The 19136-nt window shown below is 40.7% G+C and overlaps 1 pseudogene; it reads left to right on the forward strand.

Moving 5' to 3' along the window:
• Nucleotides 1–11466: 11466 nt before the first annotated feature.
• On the forward strand, nt 11467–14813 carry LOC130210922 (cytochrome P450 2J2-like; annotated as a pseudogene).
• The last annotated feature ends 4323 nt before the right edge of the window (nt 14814–19136 follow it).

Raw genomic sequence — 19136 nt, forward strand, 5'->3', positions numbered from 1 at the left:
CGCGATCGACGTGTTGAGACCCTGATCTACAGGAAGTAAAAGTAACAAAGGTTTCCGTAGGTGAACCTGCGGAAGGATCATTACCGATGAACAGACCGTCTGCATGAGAGCGGACAGAGTTCAGATTGAAGTGGTGTATTGGAAGCTCATTTTGCAAGTGACTTTTTTTTCGTCCCGATGTGCACACGCCGGCATCAGAGCTCTGCGGCGCGCGAGACGGAGATCAGAGTCGTGTTAACGCGACACTAGAGACAGAATGACATGCTGCTGGTTAGAGACGACCAACAACAGACTGATTGGGAGCTCATTCTGCGCATGCGTTAAATGTGTTAAAAAAAAAAAACTAGTTAAACCTGTAATTTAATTAACTGAGTTATTTTTCACAGCACTAGTTTTTTGTTTTATGTTTATATGTATGATTGTTAGGCGTTGTCTGTGTTTAGCTGTATGGCTATATCTCTGCATGTACATTTAGATCAGCCATATTCAGCTCAGAGCCTTCTTTAGCTCAGAGCAGCAGCTCACATGTACTTATATCTGATCCAATGACATCTGCACACTTCTAGATTCGTAAAGAAAGACAATCTTTGGTATTTTCTAAAGAATTAGAAAAAATTCTCGACGCGTCTGACGCAGCAGTCTCGACGCGTCGAAAAAAGTGTGTTCAGAGACGCGTCGCGACCGCAGAGTACTTCCACTTTTAGTGGACTGAGCTGCACTCACTGCGCTTCTCGCTGCTCTCTTCTCTCTTTGATACGTGTCTCTGAGACTTTTCCACCTACGGCGGCAGATCTCCTCTGCCATGAAACACATATGCCGCGGTTGGTTCATAGTAAAGTACAACAAATAGCTTCTCCGACCTTTTCCACGCTTCATCTTTATAGCGACGGTTTCGAAGTAAAAGAGTCGTGTCATAAAGTTCGGGGTGCCCACAAACGGCAGCAACAATATTTTCCTCCATTTTTTAAACCGGCAGGACGATGACGAGCGGAGCTGCTCAGCGCTGATTGGCTGACGCAACTATGACTCACGCTTTTGCTGCCGGAGTTGGGAAATTTCAACTCGCGCGTCGACGAGCTGCGTCTGTTCGCTCTGTTCGTGCTGCTTCAAACGCGTCTGACGCGCTGCTCGCTGGAAAATACGCAGCTTCGACGCAGCTGTGCATTGACTTTGCATGTAATCTCGACGCGCGTCGAAATGTCGACGCGTCCGGTGTGAACACACCACCTGCAGAGTCACAACAGAACAGGTTACATGTTGATGAATTTAGTTTATTTCGATCAGCAAAATATACAACAATCATAATTCAACAAAAGAAGAAAGTGGCTGACCGAAAGGGCCGAGGTTGAAGCCAACGAGCTTATAAGTGCCCTAACCTATGATTTCTCGAAAAAACGTATTTCAAAGAATCATATATATATTAGTGCTGTGAAAAATAATGCGTTAACTCAGTTAATTAAATTACAGGTTTAACTAGTTATTTATTTTTTAACGCATGCGCAGAATGAGCTTCCAATCAGTCTGTTGTTGGTCGTCTCTCCAGCAGCATGTCATTCTGTCTCTAGTGTCACGTTAACACGACTCCGATCTCCGTCTCGCGCACCGCATTGCTCGGATGCCGGCGTGTGAGCACATCGGGACGAAAAAAAGTCACTTGCACCAATGTTTTAATGCAGGGGTGCTCAATATGTCGATCGCGGTCGCCGCAGAGTTCAGATGCCGGTCTGCGCGCATGAAAAGTCACTAGCACCACCCCCTCTGAACTCTGTCCGCTCTCATGCAGACGGTCTGTTCATCGGTAATGATCCTTCCGCAGGTTCACCTACGGAAACCTTGTTACGACTTTTACTTCCTGTAGATCAGGGTCTCAACACGTCGATCGCGACCTGCCAGTCGATCGCGGCGTAGTGTCGGTAGATCGCATGACATTAAAAAGATTGGCCCGCCCCTGACATGTTCTCTAGAGCACGTCTTTGTTCTTTTATTAAACTAAACGTCTGTTGTTGATCGATCTCCACAGCAGCATGTCATTTCTGTCTCTTCGCGTTAACACTTATCGATCTCCGTCTCGCGCGCCACAGAGCTCCGCGCATCGACCGAGCAAAAAAAGTCACTTGTCAATCTGTCCACCTGTCCGGGCGGTGAGGTTTCAGCTTTGCAGCGGTGTCCCGCCGTCCCTTTCATCACGGCCCAGTTCATGAAGAAAACCCACACAGTCAGTTTGCCTCAGCAGCTGCTAGAGGAAGACTAGAGGCCTTTAGATTGTATCATGGTGGAGTTAATGGTTGACAAACAAGAGAAAAATGTTCTGTTTAACCTCCTGTTACCTTTACATTTACTAACATATTTTACCCTCGGGGTCAATTTGACCCCAGCAATTAAAACCTCCAGAAAATTATTAGAATTAATATTGTTTCCCAAGTTTAAGTGTGAGGTACTTTATGTTTGTTTGTTGACTACCTAAATAGCCCATTAAATATATAAAAAAGTTGATATTTCTTATATGTTTGACAGTGAAAAACAGCCTGGGGTCAAATTGACCCCAAAGAACACCGACATTAAACGGGGTCAAATTGACCCCAAAGGTAACAGGAGGGTTAAACATTCTGTTTAGGATGAAGATGTATTAATGTTCCATATGGAAGAAAACTGCTAAATAACTGCTGAGTTGCAGCACCATTGTATAGAAGAATGTATAAATGTATATATCCGTCTTTTGTCATAAATCTCTATGTTCTCACAAAATATACCGAGAATATCGGTAATATGTGATTAATCATGATTAATCCACAGAAACCTGTGATTAACCTGATTAAAAATGTTAATCGTTTCACAGCCCTAATATATATATACATATATACACACATACATACGTATACCATATATACATATACACACACACACATATAAACATTAAACAAAAAACGTGTCCCCATTAACCGTTGATGTAATGATGATGTAGAAATGAAGGATACAGGTGAAGCACAGGTGGTGCTGTGACTGGGTGCTAACTGAAGGCTGCTTAATAAGATAAAATCAACTACTGTCTCTTTATTTTTCAATTGTCAATATGTATTGCCTCGTGGTCATCATATCCTCACTCTTCCATGTAGGAATGTTTAGTTCCAAAATGACCCAAATAAAACAAGTAAATACATGATGTATACAACTATGCCGGAAATTAACCATGAACATTAAATATCAGAGGAAATAAACGGCATTAAATACATATGTATCAATAACAGGTATACTGCCATCTAGCGGTATAAAGGTGAACCGTTTACTCTGCGGTGGAAATATAAATATAATAACAGCAACAACTCTGCACAGAATCATTACTTTGATTAATCTATATTAGGAAATGTGTTGCATTAAACAATGCAACAAGTGAGAAGGTGATTCTTGCTGTGTACATGAATATTAAACTTCCCGTCGTCACCACTGTCGCCAACATATCCAGGTTTAATTATTTATTCTTTATATTGACTAATTAATATTCTTCTAACGTTACCCTGCTATGTGTTTGCATCGTTAAAATATCCCCGTTTAATTCTTTATTCTTTATATTGATTAATTAATATTCTTCTCAGGTTAATACGAATATGTATCACTGGCTTTTATTTTGACTTTCATTTTAAGCACTTCCGTTCTGTCGTTTTTGGTTTCAGACGGCAGAAACGAAATACGGAGGTGGTATTCCGTTTTTGGTTTCAAACGGAAAACGAAAAAACCACGTGATTTCCGTATTCCGTATTTGGAATGAAACGAAAAAACAAACTAACATTACGTACACGGACCGACGACCCCCTCCTTCTCCGGGGAAAACTCCCAACATGGCGGCGCTCAGACGAGGGCTTGTAAGTGTTTCTCTGGTCCAGGCGACGTAGCTAAAGTCTGGAAGATGAAAATGTCTAAATAATACTAACCGAATTTTTTAGGCATCAAATCTGTGGTTGGTTTGTCAAGATCAAGCCTCCTGAAAATAGTGCTCCGACGATTTGATGGTATAAATATTTCACTGTGAAGAACCGGAGTAAACTCATTCGCAAGAAACATCATAGGTCTGTCAAGTTGTTCCAATTCTAAAGTCCCCATCGAGCCAACCACGGTCCAGATGCCCGGATGGGACTTGCTCCACTTTACCGAATGCAGAATGCATTTCCCACCAGCATCAGGGAACAATGGCGGAGGAGACAATACACAACTGGAAGGTGAAACTTTTAAATGGTATTTTCTTGAGGTGAGATGTGAGTTGTTTAGGCATCACATCTGGTCGGGTTGTCAAGATTAAGCCTCCATAAAAATGGATCTGAGGTGATGATGTCGTCAGGTGAGCTGCTGTTCTAATTGCAGGAGGACCGTACTGCATCCTCCCGTGCCTGGGACTCCAAAGTGCACATCTGGGGACGGCGCTTCTTCAGGATGATCCGCACCAAAACCTCTCCTACAGGAAGAAACCTATTGCCAACCCCGGCACACGCGAGGGAAGGCTGTCTGGTGCTTTGTCAGTCCTGCCAGACCAACCCTGTATCACAAAAATTACGCTCCCCCAGACCTAAAATGCAATTTGCAGTTATGTTTGACTGAAACGTATTTCTCTCCAGATTACGTTTGTATTTGACGTATTATAATTACAAATTCGTCTCTGATCAACGTATCTTTGCCGTTTGTTAGGCCTATCTCTCTTTTCTACAATGCTGTTATGAATTGTAAAAAGCGTCCTCTAGTCTTATTTATTTTTATGTTATATGTTGTTTCGCCTGCGTATTCTGACAGCAATAAGCGTTGTAACGGATCATATGAATTGGCGTGAAGATTTACTGCTGGTGACGCTCCTTTATTTTCTTTCTTTAGGTGACAATACATTAATTAAAACTCGTAAACTATCACCACCTCATCACCACCTTAACAGAGTTAGTCCCATACGGGTCAAATCAACTATTACACTAGTTATAAAATGTGCATCTGTCCGTAATCTAGACCATAAAGTTCGCATTTTAACCTAAAAAAAAGTGCGCTTCCTTTTAACCTTTCAAAATAAAAGTCAGATTTGTCTGTTAAGCGGAAGTAGTATAAAACGTCTATATTTATTCAAACTATACAATATAAAAGGCATACATCAAAATCATTAAGGAAAATGCTAAACAGTCAAACTCGAAACAATAAACCCTTCATGACGTTATTTACAGGTGTGTTTACTTCTCATCAAACAAAAAGAGCAGGTACCCGGAAAAATCTGGGAAATAATTTGGGAATTGTTAATAAAACATGATTTACCCTTCAACTTCCACTGATATGCATGCAAACTAATACATCGTTTCACACACACACACTGACAGAAACACATAGACACTCACATACGTACACACACACACAGGCAGAGACACACACATACTCACACACAGAATGACAGACACACACACTCAGACACACACATAGAGACACTCACATACATACAAACACAGGCAGAATCACACACGCACACACACACACAAAAATACACATACACACATACTCTGCAGACTGACCCTTGACCTCCCAATTGTCTCTCAGATATAACCCTACTGCTTTATATTAAATATATTATATCTACCTAAATATAAGACTTTGAGGTCGTGGGGGGAATCCCCTCCAAAACATTCACAAGAGAAAATTGTCACCGTGCCAATAACCCTTATATGATCCTTAAAACCAGTCTTTTAGTTAATTTTTCATGCTTTCAATCAACTTAAAGATCTGGATTCTTTTCAGATTCAAAGAGGGGCATCTGAATATGAATACCCTAGAGTTTTGGACCCATAGCTCTGAGTTAAGGGCCCCAAAACAGGTCCAAAGGGTCAAATTGGGCCTTATTCTCTTAAATTTACATATTTTTTGACAAGTGCAAAAATGGCCATAATCTCCTAAATATTAGTCCTGGAAATCCCAAATTGAACACAGACACGCAGGACAGGGCCTACAATGAGGTGATGGCGTGAAATTTCCTCCGAAACACCCACAAGAGTTAATTGTCTGTCTGAAATCCAGGACTTGAAGAGGGTGTGTGGTTTAACAAATCTGAGACCCTGTTGTGAGCTTGGGCTGATTTTAGCTTTTTTCTTCTTCTAAACATGTCAGAGCTTAGCTTTCTTTTGCAGGTTGTAGCCCCTCCCAAATGGGGCCCAACCATGTAGGCTGGCCACATATAGCACTTAGCTTCCCTGCTTGGGAAGGTTTAAAAACCCGGAAAAAACAAAATTCCTTCCTTCAAAGGTTAACAACTCCTTAAATGTTTGTACTATATGAACAATTTCAATTGTATTCTACCCCATTTGGGAGTGGCTACAACCTGGAAAAGAAAGCTAAGCTCTGACATGTTTACCCAATTTGACCTTTTGGACCTGTTTTTGGGGCCCTTAACTCAGAGCTATCGGTCCAAAACTGTTGGGTATTCATATTCAGATGCCCCTCTTTTAATCTGAAAAGAATCCAGATCTTTAAGTTGATTGAAAGTATGAAAAATTAACTAAAAGACTGGTTTTAAGGATCGTATAAGGGTTATTGGCACGGTGACAATTTTCTCTTGTGAATGTTTTGGAGGGGATTCCCCCCACGACCTCAAAGTCTTATATTTAGGTAGATATAATATATTTAATATAAAGCAGTAGGGTTATATCTGAGAGACAATTGGGAGGTTAAGGGTCAGTCTGCAGAGTATGTGTGTGTGTGCATGTATATGTGTGTGTGTGTGTGTGTGTGTGAGTGTCTCTGTGTGTATGTATGTGAGTGTCTGTATGTGTGTCTGAGTGTGTGTGTGTGTCTGTGTGTGTGTGTGTGTCTGTCTGTGTGCATATGAGAGTGTGTGTCTGTGTGTGAGTATGTATGTGTCTCTGCCTGTGTGTGTGTGTGTGTGTGTGTGAAAGAGTGTGTGTGTGCGTGTGTAAGAGTGTGTGCGTATGAGAGAGTGTCTGTGAGTATGTGTCTGTCTCTGTGTGTGTGTACGTAGGTGAGTGTCTATGTGTTTCTGTCAGTGTGTGTGTGTGTGTGTGTGTGAAACGATGTATTAGTTTGCATGCATATCAGTGGAAGTTGAAGGGTAAATCATGTTAAATTAACAATTCCCAAATTATTTCCCAGATTTTTCCAGGTACCTGCTCTTTTTGTTTGTTGAGAAGTAAACATGCCTGTAAATAACGTCATGAAGGGTTTATTGTTTTGAGTTGTTTGACTGTTTAGCATTTTCCTTATTGATTTTGATGTATGCCTTTTATATTGTATTGTTTGAATAAATATATACGTTTTATACTACTTCCGCTTAACAGATAAATCGGACGTTTATTTTGAAAGGTTAAAAGGAAGCACACTTTTTTTTAGGTTAAAATGCGAACTTTATGGTATAGATTACGGACAGATGCGCATTTTATAACAAGTTTAATAGTTGATTTGACCCGTATGGGGCTAACTCTGTTAAGGTGGTGATAGTTAACGAGTTTTAATTAATGTATTGTCACATAAAAAAAGAAAATAAAGGAGAGTCACCAGCAGTAAGTCTTCACGCCAATTCATATGATCCGTTACAACGCTTATTGCTGTCAGAATACGCAGGCGAAACAACATATAACATAAAAAATAAATAAGACTAGAGGACACTTTTTACAATTCATAACAGCATTGTAGAAAAGAGAGACAACAAACGGCAAAGATACGTTGATCAGAGACGTATTTGTAATTATAATACGTCAAATACAAACGTAATTTGGAGAGAAATACAATTCAGTCAAACGTAACTGCAAATTGCATTTTATGTCTGGGGGAACCTGGGGACGCCACCCCAACCACCCTCAGGCATGGCCTGACCCACAAATGCAATAACAGCCTCACCTCGATTACCTTGGTCGTCTGAGGCGATCCGGATGACGTCCAGCGCAGGCAGCGGCATGATGTCGTTCAGAGCAGCTAAGAGGGAAAGGTTCAAACCGTCAGGATTTCTCGTAACAGGAAATAAATATTTCTGTATTACATTTAGCAATAATATATTATTATTAGAAATAATAGAAAAGAAAAAAAACACAACGTATCCTAACAACGACAGACCACATGCTTACGAGTGCATAAGAGCCTTTTATACATTTAGCAGTTGCATCCAACATAGTGCAGCTCTGTTTAAACAGATGAGGGAATCAGAATTAAGTAATGCTGCTTCCATGTGACACTTCATGTTAAACTTTAATACATTTTGTAAATATTAAAAACATATGTTTCTCAAAGATGGACATGTTGACTATATAATCAAGATTTATTCTAATGGAAATCATAATAATAATTATTATCGTTATTGATAATGTCAGCAGCATTTACATATGCCCCAAACAACAAAGTGGGCTTCATAATGAATTAGTTAATTTAATAATTATTAAGTCATAAAGTTTGGGGGCCTTTCACAGCTTTTGGTGGTCAATTAAGCGACAGTTGAGCTCTCGGCAAAGACATTTATTCAGGACATCAGTGTTTGTGAATAAAAAGATGAATAAGACAATCTCCGGTTGTCTTAACTGTAACTGTTTTAATGTGTTGTACGGCAACCTCGAGTGCCTTGAAAGGCGCCTAATAAATACAATGTGTATTATTAATTATTATAATAAATGGTTCGCGATAAACGGCGTGAACGTATTTAATATACATTAAACCACTCGCGTCATGACGCAGAGTGAGACATGGCGACACAGGAACCTCTTTGGTTTATAACTCATTATTCTCCCGTTCACGAGGTGCTGGAGGCAGCGCGCGCTCTGCGCTCCCATCAGTTAACGCTACTGAACAGATCGCTCTCTTGTCCCCCGAAAGCAAAGCACCGCAACAACGAGCACAGTGCATTTCAATGTTAAATGTCAAATAAATCACTTTAATCTGCTAAAGTAAAGGAGCAGATGTGTGTACAGTAAGTCCCGTTTCAACGGGAACAACAGAGCAACTCAGGGTCACGTGCATGCAGGTCACGTGACCGCGGAGGCCCCAGCGCTTCACATCGAACAAAATAAATGCACTTTGCAAATTTTACTTGAAAATTCTCTAAACACGTTCGAGGCGCCATCTTTTTTCTGTAATTTCCAAGTTAAACTTCGACGTTTTGATGCCTTAAATCCACAATCATAGGGGTTTCGATGCCCTACACTAATTGTCAACACACTTCGCACATCTTCAGCAATTTTCAAGACAGTCTGCAGCTCAAATATTTTTTTACACGACGAATCATCGACTGAGGCTCACTTTCCACAAAACATCGTTTTCCCCTCATTGCCAGACAACATTTTAAACCTTAAAACTCAAACAGTTTCACTGATTTCTAAACTAAAAACACTTCCGGATTTAAGGGGATACATTAACAATATAAATGCTAAATTAAATGTAAAATGGGTCTTACCGTCACAGTTATAGTCCAAATCAAAGCCCAGTCCGTCGGTCGTCGGAGGGCCTCTTTCAGGGTCTCAGGGTCTCTCGTAGTCCGGATCTGGTGTCGTTCGGTTCGCCAACAAGTTTTGTATCCAGCAAAAAGTCTCAAGAAGTGCAAAAGCCTCAGAGTATCCTTCACAGGTTTGGGTTCACAGGAGAGTCCACGGGGGGTTCAGCTCATGTCAAAGTCCAAAGTGCAAAGGGAAAAATCAGAACGTCCACGGCCTTTTTATAGCCTCGGTCCGGTTTCCATGGCATTGACGTTAGTGCACGTGCGTGCGTGCGTGCGATTGAGCAATACAGAGAGAGATATTAATTATTTCCCCCATATTTTTCATATATTATATATTTGATTCAAACGAGAAATATTATTATTATATTATTATTATTATTATTATTATTATTATTTCTCAGTGATCTATTGCTGTTCAGTATACAGCTGTATGCGCTGTAAAGCCAAACTGGATGCTAATTATATTTTATCATATATTATTATCTCAGTATTTTTTTAAAGGGACCATGAGTTAATATATAATTTAATTTGTTGCACATACTTCTTCTTGATGATTGGCAGATGTATGATAAATACAAGTGTATTGTCTTCCGACTAAACTACTTAATTTATTTGACAGATACACTTTTACCCTCTCAACTTCTTGAAACTTTTAGAGAGGTAAAATGATTAATGTCCTTTAAAAAAAAAGGTCTGAAGTCCAATATTGTTCTTCTTCTTTAAAAAATAATAATAATGTGTATCTGCCTTTTACAATAGCTGCACGGGATCGTGGGGGATCCCCAAAGCGACTCGGGATTCCTCAATAGGTAACGTCTCTATGAACGGGACTGTGGGCAATATCGTGTTAACTCATTCAGAAAGTAAATACAAGTTGAGCTGGCTTTATTTGTTTGCATAGTAATTGTCTTAGATTGTATTCGTCATGTTTTCATTAAGTTACGTATTCGTGTTATTTGTGTTTCTTAGCCAGTAATGAATGTGTTCAGTACAGCTAACCTAGCTAACACGAACGTGACTCCTTCTAGAACCGAGCATGCGCAGTTGCCCACAGGAGATGACGAACTATTCTGTGTCCCTTGTGTTTGAATACAGAATAAACTGACGTTACTACAAGCCTGCCCAGCTCCATGAGATGCATTGACCAGGAGACATATCACAGGGGTTACACTTTGACACACTCAAAACAAAGTACCTTTTTTAATGTAGGGCTGTAATGCAGCCACCGTTACTGACTGTACCACTTTGCCTGAAACCGTAACTTATTGTGCTGAAGTTGCTGTAGTCGGATGAATTTTGGATCAGGCTGGTACGGTTCACCCCTCATGTCCAGGACACTGCTTCACTCACGTCATGACGTCACTGTCACTCAAACTGACTGTTCCCGAAAAAGAAAAGAAAACGTAGCCTTATCTGCACATAAATGTTTTAACGTACCGGTAATAATAATTCACTTGAAACAGGTAGACAATGTCTCCACTGTCAGCCATGGTAATCCACCTCAACACAGACCTCACCTGAAGCCCTGATGGTCCAGCTGCTGCTACTCAACCTGCACTACATCTGCACTGTTTTCTGAATGCATTTCAAAATAATGCCTTAATGAATACATGTAGACCGTATATGAGTAGTATATGTATTTATTTTGAAAGCAATTTAGAATACTTGCATAATAGGTTGTAAGATCCGGTAGATACACCTCCTGCTGCCGGGCTTATCTATTTTTATCAGCTCTCCTTCAAAGGGTAAGGACCCCCGTTTACATTGACACCTCTGAACACAACTATTACCTGATAACCAGTGCAGTGTTGCCTAATTTTTGGGGTCACTGAGTAGCAGTGTTTGAAACCCTTTACAAAACATGAGGAGGGCAGAGGCCTCTGCTCTGTTGCTAAGAGCCAATATTGAGTCTCTCCCTCTGGAGAGCAATAGGTGAGCTTACTGGCTCTGGGCAACACGGCAGTCTTTTATATGACAAGCAAGGACAGGCTTTATTTAGACAGGCTTGAGTCCTCGAGTGCAGAATGGATTCAATCTGTTCTGTATTTGAATCCTTAATTAACTGGGATGTCAAAAGTCTGCTGTTCTTCACTGTAGTTTTCATCCTCACTGCAGATTATATCAAGAACCGTCGGCCGGGAAGCTTCCCCCCGGGGCCCCGGGCCTTTCCTATCGTGGGCAATTTATTCACTCTGGATTACACCAGGACCCATGAGAGTACGACACAGGTAAGAGATGTAAAGAAAATATAAAAGATCGAACGGGGACTGTTTGTGTTATCTGTCAAGTTAAGCATCATGCTCTCCCTCCTCTCACAATTCCACTCACAGTTAGCAGAGAGATCCGGAGATGTGTAGAGCCTTCGAATGGGCCAGCTGTGGTTCGTGGTGTTGAACCGGTTTGAGGTTCTGAGGGAAGCTCTGGTGGATCAGGGAGACAGCCTGGCAGACCGACCAGACCTCCCACTGCTGCAGGAGATATCCCAGGGACTGGGTGAGCAGACCTCACACACACATGACAGTAATACACAAATAGAGGTTTATTGTTCCTGCTAAGAATTTAAACGTTGTCAAATCTTCATGATATTTGGGATCAACATCTCCACCAATGTGATTGTTGTAGAATCGATTAGAACATTTCTCTTTAACATAAAAGTTCACACTTTTTTGTTTTTGCAATCACAAATAAAAAGACCAACACTTAATGTGTAAAAAAATAACATTCATTCATTTTCCAGATTACTATATAGTATCCTTTTTCCACTATCAGGTGGACAAAAGGTAACATGTTTAAGGTATGAGATATATGCACGATAAAAACAAGAAGGCTAAATTCATCTAATACAAATGTAGCTTAGTTGGGCTTCGGAACCAGAGATGAGCCGGTTCAAGTCCTGAGTACGAGTTGCTCGAGCTGTGAAAAAATACATTTACCAGAGGGGACAAATAATTCACTTTTTATTATTGTTACTATTATTATGACTATTTAATATTTCTGGAAAAGAATATCCCTTATATATTTCCTCAATTTTAAATAACATTTTGTCCACGATCAGGTGTACTTTTCAGTAATGGAAATCTATGGAAGCAGAAGAGGCGTTTTGCAATTTCAACCCTCAAACATTTTGGGTTTGGCAAGAAGTCACTTGAACCCAACATCTTGGAGGAATTTTCATATTGTGCAAAAGAGTTCAAGAGCCATAAAGGTAAGAAGTACATTCACAACTACACATACACAATGATACACAATGACAGATACACACATTACTGACATCTTTTGTTTAATTGTGGAGGTAAGGCCTTCGATTCACACCTCATCCTCAACAATGCGATCTCCAACATCATCTGCTCCGTGGTTTTTGGGCATCGCTTTGAATACGGTGATGAGAAGTTCAGGGAACTGATCTCGTGGTTTCGGAAAATTAATTGAACTCGAAGCCTCCATCTGGGCACAGGTACGGCCATTTAAATCTTAACGCTGATTGATTGTAACATCGAATATTTCTCCGAAATACGGTTTCAATCTCTATTGTTCCGATCTGCTCTACTCTGCAGCTTTACGACGCCTTCCCTCTGCTGATGAGATGCTTGCCAGGGCCTCATCAGACAATCCATCACATCTGGGACAGTGTGAAGGACTTCGTAAGAGTAGAGGTCAAGAAGCACAAACAGAACTGGGATCCCTCCGACAATAGAGACGATATGGACTGCTACCTGAGTGAGATGGTAATCAGCACAAGAGGCCATATCTGTTTGTTTTGTATCTACATCACAACGATCAGCTGTTAAAGAAAAGCCAAGGCCACTCCAACAACATAAACTCCTTTGAATCTAATAAAGCAATATTTTCAAAGGACAAGTTCCAGCATAGATTCAAATATATTTTTTAAATTAATAGGTCCACATTGTTTTGGGGGGGGGAATTCCAGCACAGTATACCTAGTCATCGGTGATTATAACCCCGACTGCGTTAGCTGTGACATGCAGTACATTATTATTATTTTTTAATACATTTCAATACATGTGTTTGTATTTATTCTCAGAGTAAGGGGCAGGCTGACGAATCCTTTGATGAGGAAAACCTGGTTGTGTGTGTCTTGGATCTGTTCTTCGCTGGATCTGAGACCATATCCACCACCCTGCGCTGGGCCTTCCTCTACATGGTAAAGCACCCCGAGATCCAGGGTAAGAGCCCCGACCGGATCCGTGAATCCCTTCGTTATCATTCAATAATGTGCGAATGTGCGATATTTAAACACACTTGGCATCAGTGACAATTAGGTGCACAATGTGACTGCTCTGATTCCCAAGGTTACAATTAGTGCGCAACAATTTGAGAACTTCTCATTTATGACTAATTCTGTGCAACAAACCTCCTGTAAAACAAACCATTCTGTTCATTAATGTGGAAGTTCTGCGTCTGTCACCCCCGTTTCGCAGCAAAGGTCCAGGCGGAGATAGACGAAGTGATTGGAACGTCCAGACAGCCGTCCATGGAAGATCGCGCCGACCTGCCCGACACGGAGGCAGTCATACACGAGATCCAGAGGATGGCCAACATCGGTCCTCTCAGCCTGCCTCATGCCACCACCCGGGAAATCCATCTGGGAGGCTCCACGATCCCTAAGGTCAGTTGTCATCATGCAATGTATATTCAATTCAATTCAATTCAGTTTATTTGTATAGCCCAATTTCACAAATTACAAATTTGTCTCGGAGTGCTTTACAATCTGTACACATAGACATCCCTGCCCCAAAACCTCACATCGGACCAGGAAAAACTCCCAAATAACCCTTCAGGGGGAAAAAAAGGGAAGAAACCTGGAGGAGAGCAACAGAGGAGGATCCCTCTCCAGGATGGACAGATGCAATAGATACCATGTGTACAGAAGGACAGATTTAGAGTTAAAATACATTCAATGAATATGACAGAGTGTATGAATAGTTCATAGTAGGCATATTCCACGATGGAGAGACCTCCACGATCCATCAGGCAGATGGCGGTGGGAGGGAGGCGGAGTCTCAACAGTGGGCGGAGTCTCAACAGGACAGTGGCGCAGTCATGAGCAGGAATTCCACGACCCAGACGATCCATCAGGCAGATAGGATCTATGCCGTCTCATAGGGTCCGATGACCCCATGAGACGTGAAGTCAAGGACTCCGGGGAGAAAGCAGAGTTAGTAACATGTGATTGAGAGATGAACATTCATCCTTAAGGAGAGAAAAAAGAGGAGATAGGTACTCAGTGCATCCTATGTATTCGACACAACCGTGTTGCATCTTTCTGAGTTGTCTTTACAACTCCCATCGCCAGGGAGTGACAGTAATCCCCAATCTGAACTCGGTACTGTTCAACAAGAATGAGTATTAACCTGTAAAAATGGGTTAATACTATAATAACTATAATGTGTATGAGATATAATTATTTCTTGGAAAAAAACACACTAATATTTACCCTGATACTCGCTTAGTAGCGTTTTTCACAATAAACGAGTTTTCTCTAAAACTAAAACTAGAAATTAAGCAACAGATGTGTTTTATTTAGTGCTGTGAAAAATAACGAGTTAACTCAGTGAATTAAATTACAGGATTAATTAGTTTTTGTTTTTTTACGCATTTAACGCATGCGCAGAATGAGCTTCCAATCCGTCTGTTGTTGGTCGTCTCGAACCAGCAGCATGTCATTCTGTCTCTACGTGTCGCGTTAACACGACTCGATCTCCGTCTCGCGCCGCAGAGCCGATGCTGGCGCCGCACTGGTGAGCAAGTTATGTGCCCCCTGTGTATAAATGCAGGGGCTCAAGTGTCACGCATTGAGCGTGAGACTCACGCATTTCGGTCTTAACTCACGCACTCCCGCCACACATCGTATTTCTCGCGCTGAAAAAAACTCTCGGCTCTTTAATGTTTTAATGCAGGGGTGTTTAATATGTCGATCGCGGTCGCCGCAGAGTTCCGATGCCTGTCTTGAGAGCCCTGTAAATGTATATATGTGATTAATCATGGTTAATCCACAGAAACCTGTGATTAACCTGATTAAAAATTTTTATCGTTTCACAGCCCTAGTTATATTATGAAATTGTTTGTGTCATTTCCCGCAGCCACATTTATAAAGCTTTATACCACCATCATCTGTTGAGAAGTAGTACTACACCATCACAATTAATTAACAAACCCCACTGTACTTTAATGGTTTATGGCAGGGGTCCCCAACCCCCGGGCCGCGGCCCGGTACCGGTCCACGGCTTGGTTGGAACCGGGCCGCGGAAAAAAAGTGAATAAAAAAAGTTGTATTTTTTTTTAAAATCAGTCGGAAAAATATATTATTTTGAAAAAGGACCGGATACACCCGTGTGTTTTTTTATAATGGTTTATTTAATAAGGGACAGTGCACATTGATAAAAACTTTGCAGTAAATGTGCCAGAGTTAGCCAAGAGGCTATTTTTCATCTGTAGTCCCAATGTTGCTGATGTTAAGAACAAACCTAAAAACATAAGATTACAAATACAATCTACAGATAAAGCAAATAAAATAAGGGAGAACAATGTTAAAATGGACAGAATAAAAACATAATGTCAGAGATACAACGTAAAAGCTTACAGACTAAATGTGACATATAACTGCAAACAGGTGAACGACAAGAGAAGACACGCAGGTGGAGCAAACGGCCGACCAGCAAGTCAAGACATACAGAGACCGGACAACAGACAGACAACAACTGACAGACAGAAAAAATGAAAGTCCAACCTGGGCAGATGGAGGAGGTAGGAGCCGTTACAGTCTAGTGCTGACAGAGCTGGGTAGTAATGTACCATTTCTTTGTTTCTGCTTTAAAAGAGTTGAATGATTGTAGCTCTCTGATAGATCCTGGAATGTAGTTCCAGTCAACTGCTGCTTGTACTGAGAAAGCAGCATGACTGAAAGCACTTTTCCTGAGAGGGACGATACAATCCCCTCTCGCTGCTCCTCTTGTGAGCCGATATCCAGTTCGTGTGGTGACAAATTGTTTGAGAGGAGGAGAGGTCAATCCATGTATGATTTTGTACATCAGACAGACGTGCACATATTTAATCAAGTTATCCCAACTAAGCAAGTTGTATTTTTTTTGTATAGGACAATGATGTGACAGAACTTTTTTTTTATCAAGAGTTTTGAGCGTCCGCTTGTATAATGACTGTAATGGTTTGAGCGTAGTGGCACTAGCATGTGACCAGGTTGTTAAACAGTAGGTCATGTGGGAAATAACCATTGAATGCATGAATGTTTTAGCTGCCTCTGTTGACATGTAGTTGCGCGAGAATCGGAAATTGGATAGATTGTATTTTACCCGATTACAAACTTTTTTCACCTGTGATTTGAAAGACAGATTTGAATCAAAAAGTACTCCCAGGTACTTGTATTCAGATACAACCTTTAGCCTCTCCCCAGATACAAAAACATCCGGTTCTACACTATCAGAGTTTCTTTTGGTAAAAAACATACACACAGTTTTGGATATATTGAGTTGTAAACAACATTGCGTTAACCAAGTAGTCACATTAGCCATGGATGTAGTGAGTTCTTTTGCTACATCTCCCAAATTGCTGCCATGCAAATAGATGACAGTGTCATCAGCATACATTTGAATATTGGAATGAGGACAAACTGATGGCAGATCATTAATATATAAGGAAAATAATAATGGGCCCAGGACAGATCCTTGTGGGACACCTGTGGACAAGCGGAGGGCAGCGGATTTATGTTTTTGAATTTGGACAGACTGTGACCTATTTAGCAAATATGATTCCATCCATTTAAGTGTACCTGAGGAGAAGTTGTAACTGTGCAATTTAGACAAAAGAATACTATGATTTACAGTGTCAAATGCCTTCTTGAGATCAAGATACACAACTCCAACAACACCCCCTTTGTCCAGTAGAATTTTGATTTTTTTCAGTGAAGAAACAGGTGGCCGTCTCAGTGGAATAATTGGCTCTAAAGCCGAATTGCATTGGATGAAGGGCAAAGGGACTGTTTTCAAATGGCAGATCATTTGCTCAGCTACCAACTTTTCTGCAACCTTTGATATTGTAGGCAGGATACTGATTGGTCTGTAATTAGAGGTAGAAAGGCGATCTCCTTCTTTGAATACTGGAATAACAGCCGACTTCCAAACACTGGGAAACATGTTTTGAGAGATTGAGAGGTTGATGATATTGCTGATGGGATTTATTAGCGTTTTGGTAAGAGTTTTGAGCATAACGCATCCATACCAAATGTATCTTTAGTTTTGGATGGTTTAAGAGAACTGATTATTCTTGTGACGTCTGAATGAGTGACATTTCTTATGATGAAAGTTGGCTCCAATGTATTTACTGTACAGACAGGTCTAATCTCAGGGAGAAACATTTAGCAATGGTAGCAACAGAATCAATGAAATAGTGATTGAAAGCTTTTGCTATTTCAACTGGATTATTTGACAGTTTACCATTAATGTTAAGTTCTTGCAGCTTCCTTACTTTGTTGGGATGTCCCATTAGCTTGTGTAACTGATCCCAGACCATTTTAGTTTTACCTCTCGCTTTTTCTATTACAGTCAGGAAGAAATCTGCCTTAGCCTTTCTTAATTTCATTACCACTCTGTTCCTTAGCATAGCAAAATGTTGTCTGTCATGGCTCGATTTATTTTTAATTGCAGTTTTTAAGGCAGAATCCCGTTCTTTCATTATTTTTAAGATATCATCATTCATCCAAGGAACAGAGTGTTTGATATGTTTGTGCCTAAATTTGCAACTGAAATCCTTCATAGTGTTCTCTAATTTATCTGAGAATGTTTTACTGTCTTCCTCGATGTCTATTCCCAACAGTAGATCATCCCAATCAATAAGTTGAAGAGTATGATGAAAGATATCTAGATTTCTTTTGGGGATTCTAAAGCATTCATCCTCCCTGACCAAAGGCCTAAACCGCTTGCTGGTTAGTTTCCTGACTACCAGAGTTAGATTGTGGTCAGAAAGTCCAGTTACCATGTTGAGAGTTTTTAGAACTCTATCAGGCCTATTACTAAATATTAAATCAATTTGGGTCCTGGAAGAATTGGTTAGTCTTGTGGGCCCACTGACCATCTGAACAAGGTCAAAGTCATCAGTTATCCTTTTAAGATTCTTTCTAGATGATTTTTCCTCCCAGTTTATGTTAAAATCACCCATAATAATGACCTCTTTACTAAAATTACATTCTTTTAAAAGTTTCTCAAATTCCTCATAGAAACTGTTTTTGTGTACGTCTGAGCCGCGTTCAGGAGTCTTCAAGTTCGGGTTTATCGCTGCAGGCGATTCTCACGCGCCGAACCCTCTGCTGGCGGCACATTTCAGTGACAAAGAATCTTAAAACATATTCAACCTGCTCAATGAATTCTGTCACTTCAGGGAAATGACAACTGTTTTTAAGTTGGCCAATAAAGTCGCTGCTGTTGGACTGCTGGGAATGCCTATTATTTGCAAGTGATCGATTTGGTGTTTGGAGCCACACTGGCTTTGCAAACTTGAGTTGTCTAACCGAGGCAGCAACGAGACACCAAAGTACGGCTCGGCACTTACAAGCATCGGTGCTTTTGAAAACTTTTGTGGACACCCGAGCGGATCTACAGATCAACGAACAAGCGCGCAGGGCAGCGGAGCTGCACAATGAAAAGGTGAAGAAAAATAGGGAAAT

Source organism: Pseudoliparis swirei, chromosome 20, assembly GCF_029220125.1.
Source record: "Pseudoliparis swirei isolate HS2019 ecotype Mariana Trench chromosome 20, NWPU_hadal_v1, whole genome shotgun sequence".
In the NCBI taxonomy this organism is placed as follows: domain Eukaryota; kingdom Metazoa; phylum Chordata; class Actinopteri; order Perciformes; family Liparidae; genus Pseudoliparis; species Pseudoliparis swirei.